General features: G+C 34.3%; 1 protein-coding gene across 3 annotated transcripts in view; it reads right to left on the bottom strand.

Annotated features, from left to right (window-relative positions):
• The window catches only part of LOC128681071 (nephrin-like), a 298,109-nt gene extending 282,338 nt beyond the window's left edge, over positions 1 to 15,771 (bottom strand). For 2 of the 3 annotated variants that reach the window (XM_053764651.1, XM_053764653.1), the window contains exon 1: positions 15,530 to 15,755. The gene's annotated coding sequence lies outside the window, so the exon portion shown is untranslated. Of the gene's footprint in view, positions 1 to 15,529 lie in introns of all 3 variants that reach the window. The other variant, XM_053764654.2, reaches the window with a different exon arrangement.
• Positions 15,772 to 16,035: the final 264 nt, after the last annotated feature.

The raw sequence follows: 16,035 nt of genomic DNA, 5'->3' as shown, positions 1-16,035 counted from the left end.
AACTAATATTATAAAAGCGAAAGTAAATTATCTTCTTCATCTACTTCAAATTTTTCCATACATGTAGTTTGAAGTATAGAGATGGACACAGGAAACCTTTCATCCCGGAAAATTAAATGTTCCCGTTTGAAGTTCACGCGGGCGAAGTCGCGGGCAAAAACTAGTAAACAATACGTCTAATTGGAATTAGCTAGTTATTACCGGAGTCGAAACTATTCAAATACTTAGTTAAGCAATTTTGAAACGCAATGAACGTCAGTTCAGTACCTAATAATGCCGGCGGCACACGATCGCCAAAATCAGGCAGATGGCGACGCGAATAATACGTCAAGTAGTTTATATGAGAGCTTTTATTTACGGTAATGAAAAACCAGCAATGTATACTGAATCCGCAAAGTTGGGCCAACTGCAACGCGATAATGGCGCGAAAATAATGTGTCATTAAGTTGTTTTTTACAAGCTTTTATTTAAACTGCAATATAGGTATCTCTTATGTATATATGTATATGTATCTAGCGTTCCGCCCTGACTTCGCCCTGGTAAAACTGTAATTCAATATCTATGAATATGTAAGTTTCAGTTATTATTTAAAAAAATGAAGCTATGTATGCATATGATCTAATTTCAATTGGAATAACACTCAAATGACATAATTTTCTATTAATATAAAAGTACCTACATAACCTAATTTAATTTCATTTGACCTAATGTTTGTGACTATAGTCACAATTTAGTCTAACTTCGCGTTCCAATAATGGTCACTTCATATCCATTATAATAAAAGCTAATTCCAATATCCTTTCGTAATAAAACCCTATATTGGACATATGTCACCGAATTACAAGTAATTTAATTTCACAACTCACTAAATCACCTTTAATTCGAGAGGGTGTATTCGATTTAAGTGACAAGCGGAAAGCGGAACTATTCCATAACACTATTTCAGTATTCTAATGTTTATTTTGTGAATGTTCTTAGCTATGTTTGGAAAATGTGTGTTCAGATACAGTACAGTCGTTTGGAAACCGTCAGCTCATTTCTAGCAGATGAGGGGATGACAGCAACCGACGCATTTAGAGATATCTTAATTTTTTTATTTAATTTTTATTCTTCTTTCTCTCAAATTTAAATTCAAAGCCGAAACGACATTCTCTATTACCTAAAAAAATACGCTCCTTAGATTTCTAAATGCATGCTACCAAAGTTAAGGGTGGCGTGAACACGTGCCAAATATCGGACAACTAAATATGACCGTGCGAAGTGGGGGAGTACAAGTATGAAAGTGGTCCATGGACACCGACTTAATGGCGGTGGAAGCGAACAAGAAAAAGCTAACATAATAGAGAGACAAGAAAAACTGTATTTTACACATTCATGTTTTAGCGAATATTGACAGGACTTCTTCTTCTTAGCGTGTCCACTCGGCGAATCATATTAATGAATACCATAAGATGTCACCGATAGTTGACACAACTGGATCAAAAGGAAAAAATCTGGCTAGCCGACACAAGAAAGTTAACTTTTGCAACAACTCGCTTATATCTTACACTTGTACCACAGAACACAAGGTGGGTCGAAAGGAAAATTGATTACATCTACTTTTGTCGACACCATACGTGTCGGAGACGCATTCTTTCCCGAAGTCGCGAATGAACGCTTAGGTTTTGTAGGGGATTTTTCACATACTCGTAGCTTAGGCTTTTAGAAATATTCTCAAAATTGTAGGTATTGTGTGTTGTGTTATAATATGCCATTTTATAAATCTCGCACGATACCGGACCGGGTCGCTAGTACTAATTTCGTTCGCCGCGAACTTAGACCTTTGAGTTTTTTTATTACTTTTATTTAATTTGCAATGTAAATGTATGTCGCTATCTATTCGGGTGGAATGTTGCAACTCAATTTTGAAGCAGATAGATCTTCAACCGATTTAGCTGAAATTGTGTACACACGTTTAGTTTAAGACCTGATAGTGCACCCAGGAACAGATCACGAACTTCTCAACGGTTTACTGCACGATCATGATATTTTTGTCACACATTGAATGCAATAAGATCTCTCTGACAACAATAAAAACTCGTGACTTATTATTTGTACAAAAGAGACAAATGTACTTTCCTACTTATCTTCAATTTTACCTAAAATGGCAAACAGTGCCGACGCACATTCCCCATCATACCACATATAAGAGAATGTCAAAGACGAATTGATTACATTCCCTTACATTCCCATATTAAGGGCTGATATTTGACATTCGCTTGGTACAGTCAAGCTGGAAAAGTCTTTCGTTATTTTAATAATCGACCGTGGATTTATACAACCCCATGTAGGTGAAGTAGTAAAAGAGTATTTTTGACTGCCTCTACTTTTTCTGCAGTTTTAGTTTTAGGTTGCAGTTTTAGTTTTAGTTTCAGGGGTTTTCACCCCTAGTATTAAATTAACCAACTGCATTAAAAAAAGAATTATGTACAAAATATAACAACGTAAATACAAAAAATATTAATAATATTTCTATTATTAATATTTTTCGATATCTAGAACGAACAGTATCACCGGTTTTATTAAATGTCATTAAATTAAATGTTTTAGTCTTGTAGGTACTTTGTAGCTTTTTGATAATTTCCTTTACAATATAAAATTTGACGTTAAAATTGGCTGTGAAATTTTTATTTCCGAATAAACGATTTGATTTGATTGAAAAAATTCGCCATCTCACATGAAAAACTGGGCCTCGAATTTTGCCCTATATTATTACAGGTTATATTATATTCGTGTACCAAATTTTATAACAATCCGTCCAGTCGATCCGCGAAAGAGTAACATCCTTATACACATATACATCCTCACAAACTTCCGCATTTTTAATATTATTAGGATATGAACTTTCCATAATCAAGATTTTCTTATAGAAGCACTTAATTTGTTCTATTGCATGAAGTTACTTTTGTTGCTGACTGTACAGACGCATCGTTTGATTGGAATTTCATTTTAGGCCTAATTGACAAAGTTTTGGGTCTCGTATTCAAAGGTTAATTTTTGGGCCACATGTTTCTCATTTGTAAACTTGTGTTATCCCAAAAGTATATGTTGAAAATATATTTTGTGGACCCCGCCATTTATAATAATTACTAGCAGCTTCGCCCGCGGTTCTAAGGAAAAACAGTAACGCCACCTATTGTCGAGAATATAGCGGAAATGAAATGTCACTAATAATAACTTGTAGTTGTGTGTTGTTGTATGTACATTACATACATAGAAGTTTCCTTTCATATACTTTCCCAAGATATATTTGCGGGCGTATGCACTGATGTTGCATGAAATTAACTACAAATATAAATGTTTGTAATTAACTTTATTCTACGAAAAACTGTAAATTTTGAATAACTTTTGAGTCAAACACAGATCTCTGCCGCGTCTCAGACATACACAACAACAACAATTTTCATGCAGTTTTTACTAATAGAAGTCTGTTTCTTGAGGAAGGTTTAAGTATATAATTAATTATGTTCTTACCCGAGCAAAGCCGGAACGGGCCACTAGTATGTAGATAAAATCATTTAGCTATCTGAGCTCAATATAGGTGAGCCCTGAACGGATACTAAAAACCCTACAATACAAGCAAGATTGAACAAAAATAAAACATGAGGTTATGTCTGGATTCATACAGACTTTCCGGGTTTAGTCTCTCTCAGACTTAATCCTACAGCTGAGTCTAGACATGGGCTCTGTCTGGCCAATAATGGACTTTATGAAAACGTGCCGTCTCAGAACAATGGCTATCTACAGGGTGATTTCTTATATATTGGCATTACTTTATCTACATGCTCAGTCCATGGTACTAAACAACTTCTCATATGGAAGCAACCTTGAAAAAAAATCAGCTGATCCATACATTTTCCATACCTATTAAATTTTGTATAGAACAGCAGATTTTTTTTTCGCGATATCGGAGTTACTCACATACTGAAAGTTGTTCAGAATCATGGACTGAGTTTGTATTTTCGTAATTTATGAAAGTTTTTTTTTTACATGAAATGTCTTATGATCAGACCTTTATTTCAACCCATTCTTGTAGTACATTGATTTTTACTCTTCAAATCTATACTATTATTATAAAGAGATAAGCGTTTGTGAGTTTGTATGTCTGAGGCGGGTAATCTCCGAAACTACCGAACCGATTTCAAAAATTATTTCACCATTAGAAAGGTACATTATCCAAGAATGCTATAGGCTATATTTTATCTCAAAATTCCCACGGGAGCGAAGCCCCGGGCAACATCTAGTAAATAATATTTCACAACCGCCATCTTGTCTTTTTAACTTAACCTACATAATAAGAAGTCAAGACGATTCTAATGATATATACCTAGACCTATACCAGCAGCCGTCCCGGCTTCGCTCGAGTAAAACCACGGGTAAAACCATAATAAATCTTTGTCAGAAATCATCCTAGTCTAATCAAATTTAATTCAAAATAATTGAAGTTCAGGATTCGAACCATCAACAATAAGAATGTGAATTCAATGGTGTTTACCGCTGAGCTGTCTACTCATATCTTTAGTTGACGAAATTTTGAATGGGATTATTCGTTATTACTTTTCACCCTCATTTGACTACCCTAAAAGTCAAATTTTAAGAAATCCTGAAACACGGATCTCATTATTTTTGTTGCATAGCATTGCAGCAGAAAAGATTTTCGTTATTTTTCATACAAACTTTATCCCCAATTTTACCCCTTTGGGGCTCGAATTTTGAAAATTCCTTTCTTATCTGAGCACTACGTAATAATCTGAAGCTGCTGCCAAAATTTCGCGTTTGTAGCATCTATGGATTAGGCTGGGCGTTGATTAGTAAAAAACGCTTGTTCTTATATAATATATAGATTTATAAGGAAACCCATCAAGCCGTTTGAATATATGCACAAACACGTAGGAGAGTAGTATGCAGAAGTGAAGAAAATATCAGATTCAAACTGACGTTGGCTGAAACGAAACAAAACGTCCAGCTTTTTGTCCGGGCCGTGTAGTTTCATTCTCTGTTTCTAATTAATTGGAAATTACTTGAATACGCCTGGGGCAGGACTTCTTGGCTGTGCTTTATTTATGTAGCAATTAAAAGTGTATTCATTTCAGTGTTGCCATTATAGATCTACACTGAATATGATTGAAAAATTTTTTGATTTTTAAATTGAACTGCTCAAAAAATATGACAGTGAAGTTTTAATAGGAAGGCAACCTCTCAATTTTTTGGACAATCAAAAAGGTTTTTCTGTTCTATCTAAACGTTTCTATTCTGCATTTTTTTTTACATTTCTGTGTCTCGTGGGTCGCGTCGCCTAATGACTCATTTCGAAGTGATTTTTTTTAAAGCATGCACCTACCGATCTTACTGTTCTGTGTAATTTATGAATAAATAAATATTTAATTACAGTAATTTGGGTAAAATATTAATGAAATGATATTTAAAAACAGTTCGTGACTAAATGTGCATAAAATCATCCGCTTTCAAATGAGACAGAACCACGCAATATTACTAATACACTACTTTTACTGGATAAAAATTAAACTATCGGGCCGCCCCGGCTTCGCTCTGGGATAATAACAATAATAAAAATTAGCCTATGTTACTCCAGAAGGTTTCGTCTATCTATGTGCCAATTTTTACCAAAATCTGCCCAGTAGTTTTTGATATTATTCATTACAAACAAAAAAACAAAAATACAATTTTTTCCTCTTTATAATATTTCCATGGATTACAAGACAATATAAATGCCATTTAAAATTGACCAATTTTAATACGTGATTTCAATATTTAAAACGTTAAAATTTAAGATGCTTTTTGATCCCGAAATTTTGACGTTTAGATAAAATGGCGTATTTTACGTTTTTCTGCGCAGGTTAAAGTTAACGTCAAAATTGACTGGGTGCAATACAATCCATCAGTTTGAAGCTGCGTCCCGAGACATCGCGCAGTTATTTTGGAATAAAAAGTATATGTGGTACTCAAGGTTATACCTATTCTACCCGTGTACCAAATTACATAAATATCCATCTAGTAGATTTTGTGTGAAAGAGTGACCATACATCCTCACAAACTTTCGCCTTTATAATATTGGTAGGAGTTAGGTCGAATGCTTTGATTTATGCAAGGTGAACTTTGAGAAATAATTTTGGGGACTTCAACGAAAACTAGCTAATTATAGAGAAACGAGGAGCAATCACGCAAACAACTGATAAGTTGTGATATTTATGAGTGAACCAATTGATCGCAGCAATTTATTGATTGGCAACATTAGCTTTGGCCCATAAATTTTATATATTTATTTGCAAAGTAGCGACCCGTCTCAGCTGCGCTCGGTTTAAACCATAATATATACTTTTGATTGTTACTAGGAGACGTCCGCTAAAAAAGGATATTTCGAAATTCCATCCCTAAGGGGGTGAAATAGGGGTTGGCAGTTTGTGTGAAACTTCGTCATTTTTGAAGTGAGACACATGGAATTTTTAATTTAAATAATTGGTAAAAAAATATAATGCATTAATTAGATTTTGAAAATTACATCCCTTTAGGGGTGAAATAGGGGTTGAAATTTTAGGTAAAAACTGGTGATGACTGAAAAATTAATAAAATATTATATATATTAAAGAAAAAACCTATATCTAAAATATACATTTTATTTTTATCACAGTCATGTTGTGTGAGTGACGTGAAATAAAATAGAACACACCAAACATATCAAAGCTAATTTGCCATAATTCTCTTGTACACTGTAGTATCTATTTTGATAATGTAATAATAATGATTTTGTTTACCTCTACAACCTTTGTGTCATTGAAAGGTAAGAAGCCGGCGGCGTGTGTTTACCGCCCTGGAATAGGACCAATGTATATCTACCTTAATAAAATAGAGTAGCCTCCCGCTGTCTGGCCCTATATATGCTTAGATTTTTATAACTATCCAACTGATTTTGATGCGGATTTTTAATAGGCATATATGATTCGTGGGGATGGTTATTTAATGGTTAATTTTACATATTTCAAATTGTTGATTTTGACATTTGAGTTAAAGTATGAGTAAAGTATATATACAGACAGACTATCCTAGCTATTCTAATCCTAACTAATATTATAAATGCGAATGTCAGTTTGTTTCCTCTTCACGCATTATCTTCTGGATCGATTGTTATGAAATTTGGTACACGATTAGAAAATAAATAGATTACATACATTTTATCTCTGAATATCCACGGGAGCGAAGCCCCGGGGCGCAGCTGGTATAATATAATTATGAAACAATCATCAAAATTGTCTAACAATAGCCATAATATAGCAAACACTTATTGTATTTAGCTATTCATAATAACAAAAGACCACCAAAGAGCTCACTTTTCCGGAACACTTTTGTTCCGGACGTCTATAAACAAAACACAATATTAAGCCTTAAATACGTAGTCATAAGAGTCAAAGTTGTAGACGTTATAAGCAGTTGAAAATTTAGAATATGAATGCCGTATTGGTTTAAAAAAGTTTGACGTTAAGTTCGAACGGTCGATTAAGTTTGTTCCCACAAAAAAATACGTCAAAATTGATAAGGTTTTGACAACTTACTAGTAATAGTTGTAAAGTTTATAACTCATTATTCTTCCTCGACGACCTCCTCACGGTCGATAGTCTAATGGTCGTCATGTTACTGTTACACTGTAGAGCCCGGCTTTGATCTCCGATCAGATCAAGACCGAACATGATATTTTTCAGATTGATCTGCGTATTGTGTGTTTATCTATATACGTAAGTATGTAGCGTTGAGACAGCATCCCTTATCACAAGTCAACAAATTTACTTCGGGGCTCAATCAATCCGTGTAAATTTAGTGATACAGACAACAAAAAATTAATAAAATATAACCGTACATGTCAAGACTACACGTTTCTTATCATCATCACCGAAGTTAACTTCCTCTGACTTATTGACACGACACCTAAGTCAATGCAATCACATTAGAAACCATTAAAAACTTTATAACCCCATAATACAGCTTATAATCCAACATTTACATTTTTATTACCTCATCGTGAAGCGATTTTAGTCATTAAGATAAACAAATTAAAGTATGTATTTCCGTGAAAGTTATAGGGGAGAATACACATCAGTGCAGGAAATTCGGGCAGATGTTTTGATAAGGAACCTGTCTATCTGTTTGTCACTCACTGTATGTTGAAGACAAACATTAGGGTAAGGCAAATGGGATTTACGGATAAGGATAATACTCGTATATATGTTTCAGATCGCGCGGAATTGTAAGGGTGTTATCACATGTGTGAAACTATTTTCAAAATATCCTAACTAATAGGTATTACAAATGCAAAAGTAAATTAGTTTGTTACCCGTTCAAGCTCTATCTACTCAACCAATCTTTTTGAAATTTTGGAGAATGTATGTAGAAGTATATGGAGTACCTTTCATCTGGGAAAAAATACTGCTCCCGTGGGAAATACAGGCGGGCGAAGCCGCGGGCAAACGCTAGTTTGAAATAATTTCAGAGGTGAGGAATTTTAATTAATTATTCAAAAAGTTTCATGACTCTAAATTTTTTTAAAAGTTATAATGTCACAATGCGCGGCCGCACTGGTTTGGTCATCTAGGTAGAATGAAGAAGGGCTGTGACGTTCAGTCAGCCTATATCGCGGCTTTTTCAGCCGCTCAATCGGGCGCCCCAGATACAGAGCGACACTATGGACGCTTAACTGTGTAAATTGTGAGCTGTCCACTGGCGAACTATAGCGCGAAACAGACGACCATAGAGCTAAACAGCACTATAGTGGTCTGTTTCTATAGTGGATCTTATAGTTAGTGAAGGCCATAAAATCCACTTTGGGGTCATCGAGCCAGAGTAGTAAGTAAACTATTTTAATAGGTATTTTTTATAAAATATTATTACCCTTAGTTACCCTTAGAAAACCGTAATAGTACGCAGACCAGGCGCATTTTCAATTACCTACCTGATATTAATTGGTAGGTTTGTTTAGGAAGCGTATAATGTAAGGAAAATATAAATTGAAAAACTATTTGTTATGAACTCCTTTGTCAGATAGTCTTAAGGGTAAAACGATGTACTTAACATCGAAACTATGAATCTCAGAAACGCGTAAATTTACCTATGAGTACGCCCCTCTGACCTCACACACTTCAATATTTTCAGTTATATTTTCGCAAAACAAGGGGAAAGTGATCCGATGTAAATTAAGTCTTCCCTCAGTGTGTGTGATATGATGACACGAACAAACATTAGGGGGTATTGTTTACCTTAAATTAGCATAGGGGAACATGCAATCTGCTTAACATTACTGACATCCGTTTCACATTTTTTTATAAGTTCATTATTTATGTTAGTTTTATTTGTTTTCATGTTTATGCTCAACAGTGTACGATGTCATCCAGTGTTTTTCTACCTGGCGTCGGTCGCGTCTAGGGAATGCGATGTCGGGATTTGGGGACTGTAAATGACGATCACGGGATAGGGTAAGATCGGATAATTGAAATGAAATTGTTTTTGTTCAAATTCCACATTATTTCAAATTCCACATTACAATTGAAGTGTTTGTGTGTGTGTGTGTGTAGAATATCGAATTGTCATTTAATTAAAAAATACTTTCCATAAATAATTGTTCTTAAAATATATTATGTATTTGTCGGTAAACCCAAACCCAACTAATATTATACATGCGAAAGTAAGTATGCTTGTTAACTCGTGAATGTCTATCTACTCAATCAATCTTCTTGAAATTTCGCTTACATATAATTAAGAGAACGGAGAAGGACATAGGGTACCTTTCATCCCGAAAAAAAACTGTTGTTTCGTGGTATTTGCGATAAACCTGTATTCTATTATAGGTGGCGCTAAAAGCTAATAAAATAAACTTTGTAATATAAACACTAGATGGCGCTGTGCGTATATTAAAAGCGCTATGGATATTTTAGTAACTATCCCAATCCCATTTTAATACGAAGAAAAAACTGTCCCGAGGGCATTTAAGCGAACGAAGCCGTGTAAAGATAGCCGTAAAGCTGGTATAAGATTGGCCCTTTTAAATTAGACTTTTGACCGGCCAAAAATTCAACACTTATCGTTGTACGTACAAAGTGCGAAGCTGCGTATTACAAGACGGAACACATGTAAATACAGGTTGTAATTTAACCTAACACATAGCCCAGCCGTATATAACACGACTAAATACTGAGAATACACAGCGCAATGTTTATTCCTTTCAAAGCACAAAGGATTTGGGCTCTCTCCTGTATTTGTCAGGTTTGGAATTTGGGTAGAAATAGACTCTGGAATCAGGTACTATAGAGGTATCCGAATAGAGTGTTTTGAAAGAAGATTGTGGCGACTATTAATTAGTCTAAATATAGAAAGGGGACTAATTATTTATTATGTTATTTTCAATCTACAAATTCAATTTCATTCATTTCTAAGGTTCGGTTCCGTCAGTAAATTGTATCGAATTTTAATCTGCGCAGAAAAACGTAAAGGAAGGCTAAACGACGGCAATGCGGCTGAAAGTTAATGTCAAAGTTGATTGGTGCAACTAACCCTTAGCAAACAATAAAAATGATCTTGACAGAGGTGACGTGACTGACGATAGGATTGAAAAGCAGTAAGGTATAAAATTTTAACAGACAGAGAGATATTAATATATAAATAAATATATCAGGACAAATCACACAGATTGAGCTAGCCCCAAAGTAAGTTCAAGACTTGTAGATAGAAGAAGATAATACTTTTTATAACAAATACATATATAGATAAACATCCAAAACCCGGGCCAATCAGAAAAATATTATTTTCCATCATGACCACCACCGGGGATCGAACCCGGGATCTCTCGGTTCAGAGGCAAGCACTTTACCACTGCGCCACGTGGTCGTCAAACGAGGTCGTCAATAATTAATTATGGATTTGTTTCATAATTGTAATTAAAATCTACTCATCGTGATTTACTGAAAATAATGTACATTTAATTGATAAATAACACTGTCACGAGTCAGGTTTCATTAAATTATATTAAATATTAATTTGGCAGAATATCCAATCTAAAATCTACTGAAACTTGATCGTAAGAAGACATGCTACACAAGCTATTAAAAATTTTATACGCCACAAAAATAATTTGGATTTTTGACTTGAACCATTCTGAAATTTTATAGCTTGCCCACGGCCTCGCCCGCGTTTACTTCCCACGGTTAGTTAGCCGGGATGACAGGTTCCCTATGTCCTTCTCCTAATACAAACCACATGTACATGCAAAATTTCAAGAAGATTGATTAAGTACTTAGAGCATGGAGAGGTAACAAACAAACACGGAAGACAAGCGTTGTGGTATATATACCACGACAAATGCTGAGGACCATTTTGGTACACAAAGTTGTTATAGGGGATTTAATATTTTTGTAATTTTCTTTTGTACCAAATAAACATTTTTTTCTTTCAAACAAACAAAATTACTTTCGCATTTATAATATTAATTAGGATACATATGTCTAAAAAGAATATTTCCCGTGAAAAACTCACACGGTTAAGCCGCATGTGAAAGCAAGTAAATAAATAAATTTCTCATTTGCATATAATCACGTTAAACCCATTGTGGTTTTATGGAAAATTCAAGCTAATTCATCGAACAATACGGGTTACAGTCATTACTCATAATTTGAGCCACGTATCTGTGACACGTGCAAATCAACCCTTCTGATATTGAAAGCCAACCCTTCCAAAACAAAAGGTGTCGACAAGGCCCAACCCTGGTAAAAACGCGGCCATTTTTCATCTGACCTCGGTTTTGAGAGATATATAAGCATTTTTTTCTAACGTTTTCTCTGTTTGTGTTTGTGTGAATTTTGTGCAGTTGGGGGTCAAAAGGGATATGAAAAATAGAAGCGGGTCAAACGGGTACTTTTTCAAAGACTGAGTCAAAAGGCGTGGTTTAAATGGGTTCGAAATCGGTAAGCCGATTATTAAGACAAATTTGAATAGGATCTTAGAAATCCGTGACGTTTTTCTCCGACAAAAGCGTAATTTGCCCTTCACAACCACGAATTAGGTATCTCAAATTTATAAATTTTATTTCAAAATATAAATTTAGTGAAATAGCAAACGGTGGTCTAAAAAACTACTATACATGAGTCAGATAGGGAACCTGGGTCCTTTCGATTAACAATGACTGTTAACCATTACACCACCACCGCTTCAAGCAAAAAAAGAATAATGTTAGTTACGACTTGTACCTATATCCGAACGGATAAATAAAATAAAAAAAAATAAAAAAAATCGTTTATTTCATAAACTGAAAGTGTACAAAGATACATATTGTAAGGACTCTCTATTAAGCAAAAAAATATGCTTGTGTCAGAGAGTCCTACTCTTTCATAGCATACATTTGGAAGTTACACTAATCACTGCGTTATACAAATCAAAATTTAAGTACTTATCGATTAATATAATATGTATAACAAATAACTAAATATAAATAAAATAAATAAGTTTAAATAACCTTATTGTGTATGTATTAATATATTATATATCTATATATATATAAATATATATATATGTATAAAACTTAAAAATAAATAAATTTTATGTGTACTTAATATATTTAAAATGTATTGATATAGTTAATTAATGAATGCTTCTGTTTGGCTATAGTCAAGAGTTTTTAGCCAGTTGGAAATTCTTTTTTTGACTTCTCGAGCCCTTAAAGGATATATTTCTAGTAAGTCATTAGTTTTATTATAAAGCTTTGCTGATTGAGCAGTAAATTGTCTCGCGGCAAATTTCGTTTTCATTTAGCAACTTTATCTTTTCTCCTTCTATTTGTTCTGCATGGTTTGTATGGTATATTTTTATGCATTCTTAGTAAAACTTGTAAAATGTAAAGTTGTCGGATTATTATGAAATTTGGTACACTAATAGAATATATTTATATCCAGAAATTCCCATGGAAGCGATGTCCCGGGGCGCAGCTAGTCTTATATAAAACTAGCGGGCCGTTGCGGCTTTGATCTGATTTTAACATAATAAATTATACACCTCACTTTGTATTGGTGGAAACCGTACAAAAATACGCCCTATAGTTTGTATGTATTCGCGTACAGACAGACGGCAAGTATATGTAAGGAAGGGTGATCATCAGTAACAGTAAGTAAAAAATAATTTATTGCACACGAGGAACAAGTTAAAATGTTGAGCGAGACATTTAGAAAGATGTACAATTGGCGGCTTTATAGCTGCTATTATAAATGCGAAAGTCTGCCTGTTTGTCAGCCCTTTCACGGCAAAACCGCTGGGCAGTTTTTGGTGAAATTTGATATGCACGTAGTTAAATGCTAATTCAAGGCAAGGCAAGTTCAAATATAGAGATATTATAGAGGCTACTTTTTCAAAATTCACCCCCCAAGACTATAATGCGGTATGAAAATCATATCTTTCGCAGCTAAATCCACGCGCGCGAAGATGCTAGTATGAAAATATAAATGGTAATATCTATTTAGACAGAATCTTAGGTCTACAAAATACCGTAGCAGTTATTTATTTAATTAATAAAACTAATTAATCACTGCTAACTGGTAGATTAACCAAATAGTTTCAATTACTCGTTTACCTCGATATTAAGTAGGATTACAAATTCACAAAACGGTAAGTATGATAGTCTGTCAGGTAGTGTGGTTCCCGCCCTAAAATAGGACCACTCCATATCCACCCATGGATTTGATTACGAGACAACTAAAAAGAACATGTAAATTTATTTTAGTAAAGGAACTCTTTTAAAATTAAAATTTAATTTAAAATCCCCCGCCTTCTGGCCACGAGGTCACAAACTACCTATGGCCTGTGGAATTTGCTTACATCCTGTCATCAGATAGAAAAGAGCTGACGGCTGATCGCACATTTTCCAAACACAGCTAAGAACACTCTCGATTAAATTATCTTTCAAATAAAAAGAAAACTATATAAAAATCGGTTCATCCGTTTGGCTGCTACGATTGCACGGACAGACATACAGATAATCCTTCTGTCGTCGGGGGTTAAAATACTATTTTTGATAGGTAGGTTTTATATAGTTACAAGCTTTTATTGTCGGCAGAGAGTAGGTACCAAGGTAATTATTGCGCACAAGCATTGAAAGCTGATAGACTATAAAGTTCTTGGCGATATGGATTAAAGTTAGCCAAATGTTCGTTATCGAGCTAAATCTAGAATTTTTGGAACGGACGATTTTTTATTTAAATAAAAATGTTTATTTGGTAATTTTACAGTAACAATATGTGCTTGTGCCAACTGGGAGCCGCTTGCTCCGTTATGTCTTCATATAAATAGGTAGGTAGGTATATAACTGTTTACCAAATAGGTATAGGTACTGTTTACACGCGACCGCCGCCCAGACTTCGGTCGTGTATCATTCAGACCAAAAACATAATTAAATTAGGTAAACCTTAAAAGTTCTTGAGTCTTGTCACAAACGGCAGAGTAGGTACGTAGGTAGGTACCTACTTTGTTTTATAAGGATAATATGTTAGTATTTTTAATAAATATTAATAATGAACAAACGATTTATTGAAGTTTCACGCCAAACCCACCTTAACATCTGATACATAATGTGTTAAAATTTAACATTCGCAATAGGTAGGTAGGTATAAATTAATTGATCAATCCAACATTTTCACAGAGCGAAGCTCCAACCGTAGAGCTAGGCTTTATCTTGATAGTACCTAGGTACAGTACCAGGTACCTATCTCAATAGATAGGTAGAAAAGCTTTTTTTATCCCAATGGATAAAAAAAGCTTTTGCACCTAGGCACCTACTTTTACTTCTTTCTTATCGAGTGTACTAAACCTAGTGTCAGATTTTATTCAAGTCACCTAAAGGCATCTAACATGACTTTAACTTTTTACTTGCCACTTATGCTGCGATGTTAAGTGACTGTGATTTGTGTGTTATGGATTCTTTATGATATCTTCGTTACTTTTTTTTTTTTATCTCGCATGTAATTATGAACTAAGGATTTGCCGTATGCGCGTCTTGTATAAAAGTGTACATATAGGACACTTAGTTGTAGTTCTCATACCAAGTGAATTTTGTAATTCTTTATGAGAAATAAATATCTTTAAACCCACTTGATATGGATATCAAGTGGCAAGTGATCAATCGCATACACACCAGTGAGCTACCTAATTGACAGTGTAGGTTTCCTCACGATATGGTGCAAGTGGTGGTCTATGAAAACCACAAACAAAAGCGTAGGTAGGTACCTACTGCCTATTAGATAGGAAACAATTAGGCAGTTAATTTTCTTTATTTACAAATAATTTATGGTCTTCATTCATGGTTAATGCCATATGTGATCAACAATGTTCACGTAAACAGACATTTGTAGTTGAAAACACAATTATCACCCACTAACTGATATAATATATGCAATTCAGCGTATTAAAATGGTAAAAAAAAACCTAATAAAACTAAAAATATCAAACAAACCTGATCTTTAGGTATCCAATCGTGTTATAGGTACCACAAGAAACACAACACTATAAATTTCTTTAACTTTAGGTCACAATAAAAATCACACGTTACATTTCAAGAAGCACATTACACTGAAATCCGTGTTTGAATGTTAAATACATCTGTTCAACATCACGATTTTAACGATGTGTTCGGTGAAATTACAAGGAGCGTTTCTCCCCCACACGTCTTCACACCACGAGCGAAAATGCCCGACTGGTGTGACGTAAAACGAAACGGGAGGCGCGGAATTCAGGCGCCAAAGATTATGAAAAATAGAACGATATTATTTAAATAGGTACAGTTCCATATCCAAATTTATTTGATTCTCGATCTTTAGGGTTCCGCATATGACATATCCTCATACCTAACATATTATAAAACAAATAAGACTAGAGCGTCTCTCTGTCTGTCTGTTCGCGATAAACTCAGAAACGACTGCATAGATTTTCATGCGGTTTTCACCATTAGATAAAGTGATT

Source organism: Plodia interpunctella, chromosome 26 (assembly GCF_027563975.2).
Source record: "Plodia interpunctella isolate USDA-ARS_2022_Savannah chromosome 26, ilPloInte3.2, whole genome shotgun sequence".
In the NCBI taxonomy this organism is placed as follows: domain Eukaryota; kingdom Metazoa; phylum Arthropoda; class Insecta; order Lepidoptera; family Pyralidae; genus Plodia; species Plodia interpunctella.
This window is presented reverse-complemented; position numbering and strand designations above follow the sequence as displayed.